Source organism: Coffea arabica, chromosome 3c (assembly GCF_036785885.1).
Source record: "Coffea arabica cultivar ET-39 chromosome 3c, Coffea Arabica ET-39 HiFi, whole genome shotgun sequence".
NCBI lineage: Eukaryota > Viridiplantae > Streptophyta > Magnoliopsida > Gentianales > Rubiaceae > Coffea > Coffea arabica.
In genome coordinates this window covers 38,417,263-38,423,635 of record NC_092314.1, presented here as the reverse complement: position 1 = coordinate 38,423,635, position 6,373 = coordinate 38,417,263, and the positions used below count along the sequence as shown (strand labels likewise).

The 6,373-nt window shown below is 38.2% G+C and overlaps 1 long non-coding RNA gene across 1 annotated transcript; it reads left to right on the top strand.

Annotated features, from left to right (window-relative positions):
• The first annotated feature begins 3,098 nt into the window (after positions 1 to 3,098).
• LOC140037708 (uncharacterized) lies at positions 3,099 to 4,576 on the top strand. The gene is made up of 2 exons (XR_011841719.1): positions 3,099 to 3,921; positions 4,048 to 4,576. It is a non-coding gene; the product is annotated as an uncharacterized lncRNA (long non-coding RNA).
• Positions 4,577 to 6,373: the final 1,797 nt, after the last annotated feature.

Here is a 6,373-nt window from a genome sequence, read left to right as displayed (position 1 = left end):
GGCACGTGAAGTTGGTGGCAGGCATTTAGCTTGTATTCATGTGGCCGCGAGGGTGGAGTATCGTTTGTATTCTGGGTAGCTGTTCTTGGACTAAGGCCACTCATGGGCAAGTTGTTTTCACTGGTGGGGTTTCTGATGGCTTATCTCCTCCTTATCATGTTTGCTCCTGCAATAAAGCCAGCCAAAGAAACAGAATGAGAAAGGAAATGGACGCATGGAGACGAAGGGCCGGCGTTGTCTGTTTGGTCATCGGTCCTAATTGTTGGGAGATTGAAGAAGATCTCAATGAAAAATAGATAACAAATGTAAAATGACTTGTCTGGCTGTGAAAGTTTGCCCCGCAGTCGAAATCCATTATTAGTTGTAATGTTGTTTCTTAATTTCAGAAACCTCCATTGAGGTTTCCAACAATATCATTTGATACCCCTAACTTTTGAGAAATCTCACCTACTTCTCGTATTTTTAACTTTTTGTAACTTTATCAACTCATTTCAAAAGATATGATTTAAAAACACTTTGGAAGAGATAGAACGTTTTTAGTCCAAAATTACCCTTTTCTTGAGAACTTTTAATTTTCATAACGAACCAAGATAAATCCTTAATAATAAGGTTGAAAGACCTTTTGCAATTTTTGAACATTGGTCTAGAAAAGAAATGCAAAAAAATTATTATAATTAGAAAAAATAACATTTTGTGTCTTGATACTTTTAGGTTTTAAAAAACATCCCAAATGATTTTGTAAACATAATTTTAAATATTCTCTCTATTTTCAATATTCAAGCCATTGATCTATACAATAAAATTTAGAAAGTTCAGAATCCTTAAATTTATAAAATTCTCAAATAAGTGAAACACCTTACAGTGAATGAAATAAATTTTTTTTTTGTCATGAAGCAACATAAAGACACTCTTAAATAGTATGTTTTCATACTCTTTGTCTTCATTTTCAGGCTTTTAGCAATGTATGTTTACTTTTAGAAAAATAGTAGGATAACACAAGGGCAATTTTGGCATGAAAATATTTCTTATTGATATCAGAATTAAGAGAATGGAAAATGAAATTCCGATCGATCGACACAATGTATGGGACAAAAATGGACCAAAGCCTTGATAATTGCAGGTCCAATTGATACCCCAGATCTTGGCCATATCAGCTAGGGCTAATTTGGGTCATCCAATCTAATTCTTTTTTTAAGAAGAACTTTTTATTATCAAAATTGATGGCATAGATATAAATCACATCAGCTCGACCCTATTTGACCCGTTAATTATACATATAGCAGTGGAATTGTAGATAATGATAATAATTCTTATAAAGTAAGAATTATTCTATAGCCCCTCTTCCTTCTTGCCCCTTCCTCCCTTCACATCAAAAGACCACCACCACAACTTACTCCACCCCTTGTTTGCAAAGCCAATCAACAAATTTTTGCCTACATATCAACCTCGATTATCTTGCTTTATCCCCTTTTCCTTCCCAAATTGAAGAACCAGCACCATAATAAAATGTTGTTTTGGGACAAGAATAGGTTTAAAAGGTGCCGAACCTGTACAATAATAAATACCTACTCGAGAAAAATACAGATTTTGTATATAGCGGTGAGTAGGGTCGAATCCACAGGGACTGGGGATAATTTAATTTCTTCTCAAGTTCCAGATATGGGGGGTTTTTAAAAATGAGAGTAACTAAATTACTTGGAATAAATAAAATAAAATAACTACAACTCAAATAACTAATTATCACAATAAAAATAATAATTGACGAACTCTAGCCAAGAGACAACTTCGGAGATGGTTCACTTAATTCGATCACAGATGCAAGGATTATTCCAGTTACTATCTGATAAATTAGTTATAGTTGTCATACATGCGATAAACAACCAACTCTTCCTCAATTTGTCGATAGCCAAGGTACGACCGTTGACTATTTCTCTAATCAGGAAACAACCCTAGGTACGACCATAGAAGTTTAATTCCCTAATTGCATGAATAATTAGAAGAGCCAAATTCTAACCAATCAACACGCTACGAGGGTCTCTTTAAGTTAGCCTGTCTATCTCCCTGACACAAACTCAATCATGCCAGTTACCACCAGTTTAGAATAATTAAACAATTACGGATTTAACTACCCTAATTGGCTTCAGGTTATTGAATTAATCTAGAATACGGGCCCTGGATAATCAAATAACAAAACAACCATATGAACATAAAGCAGAAGATAAACAAATACCAGTGAATAATGGAAATATATAAAAATCAATTCGATCTCACAAATTTAGTAGAACCAAATCCCCCGTTGTTCTTGACTAGAGTGGTGAAATTAGTTCATGTTTGATGAACTAAACCCACCAGAAATTGCGGCAATAGCTGCGACCTTCGTATCCATGAATTAGGCAAATTCAATTCGCTCAAATCAATAAGAAAAGTAAGCTACAGGAGTTGATTGATTGCTTGTACTCTTGGCTAACATTCGAAGGAAGACAAGGAACTACTAAAAGCTAAAAAGAAAGAAAAGTCAAAAGAAACTAAGCTAAAGGACAAAAGAAACTAAGAAGAGAGTCACTGCTCTTCCTCTGCGCAACTCCTATTCCAATTAGCCTATTGCTCCTGTGCGGCGTCCGCCGCACCAGAAGAAGAAGCTCCCTTTTTCCTCCGTAATTTTCCTATATAAAGGAATACTCCTTGCGGCGGCTCCTGTGCAGGAAAGTGAAGACTTCGGCCCAATTTGCCCAACAAGGGCTCACGTTTGTTGTTCCAAAAATGCCCCTAGAATAAGCTCTATCATCTGGACTCTTTTCCTGCCAAATTAGCACCTGTTATTATATTTTCGTTCTACTCCCTGAAATAAATGTAAATTACGAAAAGTGAGTAGAATCTAATAATTAATTCACATCAGGTCAAGTAATAGGGGAAATTAATAATAAAATAAGTGAATGAATTGCACAGGTATTTATTTAAGCAGCGACCTTCCGTGCCCAGCTTGCCCCAACACTTAGCAACCATAGGCACCGTGGTCCCAAGCCCATGGAACCACCCAAATATCCCACCGAGCCATAGTCAACTCGTGGCCTTGGCTCCTAGCCCTTGGCCATGACTTGGCTTAGTTACAGTTATCCCTTCCATATTGGAGTCCTAAGGGAAAACTTCCAACCGTTAGTAGAGGCACCCCTCTGTCCCCAGCTAACCCAGAGGCACCTGATGCCCCTGGAACTTTCCCCAGCCCATACTTAGGCTAGGAAAACATCACCAAACATGGGTCCACCCGTTTCTCACAAGCTTCACCTTCGGCCCTCCACCTAGGCCATGGCTTGGCCGAACTTGGCCACGGCCGCGCGCGTTCCGTCTGGACCGCGCCCCTAAGGGGCTAACAAACCACCCCCACTTGAAGAGGTTGACGCCCTCGTCAACCTGGCTTGCCTCCGCACCTTGTTCAGGTACTCAGCAACTTTGTCTTCGAACTGCCACAAGGTCACGTCCCGCTCCCAAGTAGCATCCAACTCGGTCTCGCCCTTCCATTGGATCAGATAGTCTGTCCGTCTGTTCTTTTTGCTCTGCCCCATTGTCCTGTGGTCCAGCACAGCTTCCACTTCCTTTTGGAATTGCTTGCGGATCACTGGCGGAGCACGTTTTGCTTGCCTCCGTCCCTCATCCATCTCGTCCTGGTTGAAGGGTTTCAAGAAGCTTACATGGAAGGTCGGGTGGACCCATGTTTGGTGATGTTTGGTGATGTTTGCAAACTAATCTAAGAAAAAGGAATGGTTGCTCAGATGCTAACCGGGGTGATTTTTCTTGGATCTTGACCTGTGTCGCTTGATATATGATTTTCTTGGTGTCTTGGCAATATGGTAGTTGGAGTAACAGCCATGGTCAAATTTTGGTGTTCAATTGTTGTTCCCATGCTTGAGGGCAAGCATGATTTAGGTACGGGGGGAATTGATAGGGTGTTAATTGTTAGTAATTTTATTGTTAATTTCCCCTTTTATTCTTGCCAAATATTGTTTTAATTATTAATATTTACTTATATTTGGTATTGGGGTTTAATTTCAGGAACAAAGCAGAAAATTACCAAAAAGGAGGGACTTTTATGGGAAAATGGAGACTTCTAAGGACCTTGGACTCTTGAATTGGTGGGGACCACAAGCTAGTGCAAGGCATTTAGTCATGTGGGCTTTTCAAAGAAAGCTACGTAAGAGACTTGGAGCAAGAAGTACTTTGGAGGTTTTGTCCACATATGCGGGGACCACGGATAAGAAGCATGAGTCATTTGGACTCTAGGAAAAGAAACGTACAAGACTTTGAATTTGGTGTGGGGACCACTAGAGATAGCATTAGACTTCCTTTTGGCTTTAAAAAGGGAGAAACGTACGAGAGATGGGGAATCAAGAGTTTTTAGGATAGTTTTAGTTTTTTTCTTTTCTTCCTTGGCTCTTTTGATGGCCTGGATCTCAATGAAATTACATGAAGATTTTCTCATGAGACGTGGTTAAGTTTGTCTAGTCAAGAACAACGGAGGACTTGGTTCTACTAAATTTGTGAGATCGAATTAGTTTTTATTTATTTTCATTATTTACTGGTATTTGTCTATCTTCTGCTTTATATTCATATGGTTGTTTTATTATTCGATTATCCAGGGCCCGGATTCTAGATTAATTCAATAACCTGAAGCCAATTAGGGTAGTTAAATCCGTAATTGTTTAATTATTCTAAACTGGTGGCAACTGGCATGATTGGGTTTGTGTCAGGGAAGTAGACAGGCTAACTTAAAGAGACCCTCGTAGCGTGTTGATTGGTTAGAATTAGACTCTTCTAATTATTCATGCAATTAGGGAATTGAACTTCTATGGTCGTACCTAGAGTTATTTCCTGATTAGAGAAATAGTCAACGGTCGTACCTTGGCTATCGACAAATTGAGGAAGAGTTGGTTGTTTATCGCGTGTATGACAACTATAACTAATTTATCAGATAGTAACTGGAATAATCCTTGCATCTGTGATCGAATTAAGTGAACCATCTCCGAAGTTGTCTCTTGGCTAGAGTTCATCTGTTATTATTTTTATTGTGATAATTAGTTATTTGAGTTGTAGTTGTCTTATTTTATTTTAATTTATTCCAAGCAATTTAGTTACTCTCGTTTTCAAAAACCCCCCATACTCCGAACTCTAAAAGAAATAAATTATCCCTAGTCCCTGTGGATTCGACCCTGCTTATCACTATCTACAGAAATTATATTTTATTTAAGCAGGTATTTATTATTGCACAGGTTCTTATTAGTTGGGGTCGTTGTAGTATAGTGGTGAGTATTCCCGCCTGTCACACGGGTGACCCGGGTTCGATCCCCGGCAGCGGCGCCAAAAATTGACAGGCGTCAAACCTGTGCAATAATAAATACCTGCTTAAACAAAATATAATTTCTGTATATAGCGGTAAGCAGGGTCGAATCCACAGGGACTGGGGACAATTTAATTTCTTCTCAAGTTCCAGATATGGGGGGGTTTTTTGAAAATGAGAGTAACTAAATTACTTGGAATAAAATGAAATAAAATAACTACAACTCAAATAACTAATTATCACAATAAAAATGATAATGGACGAACTCTAACCAAGAGACAACTTCGGAGATGGTTCACTTAATTCGATCACAGATGCAAGGATTATTCCAGTTACTATCTGATAAATTAGTTATAGTTGTCATACATGTGATAAACAACCAACTCTTCCTCAATTTGTCGATAGCCAAGGTACGACCGTTGACTATTTCTCTAATCAGGAAACAACCCTAGGTACGACCATAGAAGTTTAATTCCCTAATTGCATGAATAATTAGAAGAGCCTAATTCTAACCAATCAACACGCTACGAGGGTCTCTTTAAGTTAGCCTGTCTATCTCCCTGACACAAACCCAATCATGCCAGTTACCACCAGTTTAGAATAATTAAACAATTACGGATTTAACTACCCTAATTGGCTTCAGGTTATTGAATTAATCTAGAATCCGGGCCCTGGATAATCAAATAACAAAACAACCATATGAACATAAAGCAGAAGATAGACAAATACCAGTGAATAATGGAAATATATAAAAATCAATTCGATCTCACAAATTTAGTAGAACCAAATCCCCCGTTGTTCTTGACTAGAGTGGTGAAATTAGTTCATGTTTGATGAACTAAACCCACCAGAAATTGCGGCAATAGCTGCGACCTTCGTATCCATGAATTAGGCAAATTCAATTCGCTCAAATCAATAAGAAAAGTAAGCTACAGGAGTTGATTGATTGCTTGTACTCTTGGCTAACATTCGAAGGAAGACAAGGAACTACTAAAAGCTAAAAAGAAAGAAAAGTCAAAAGAAACTAAGCTAAAGGACAAAAGA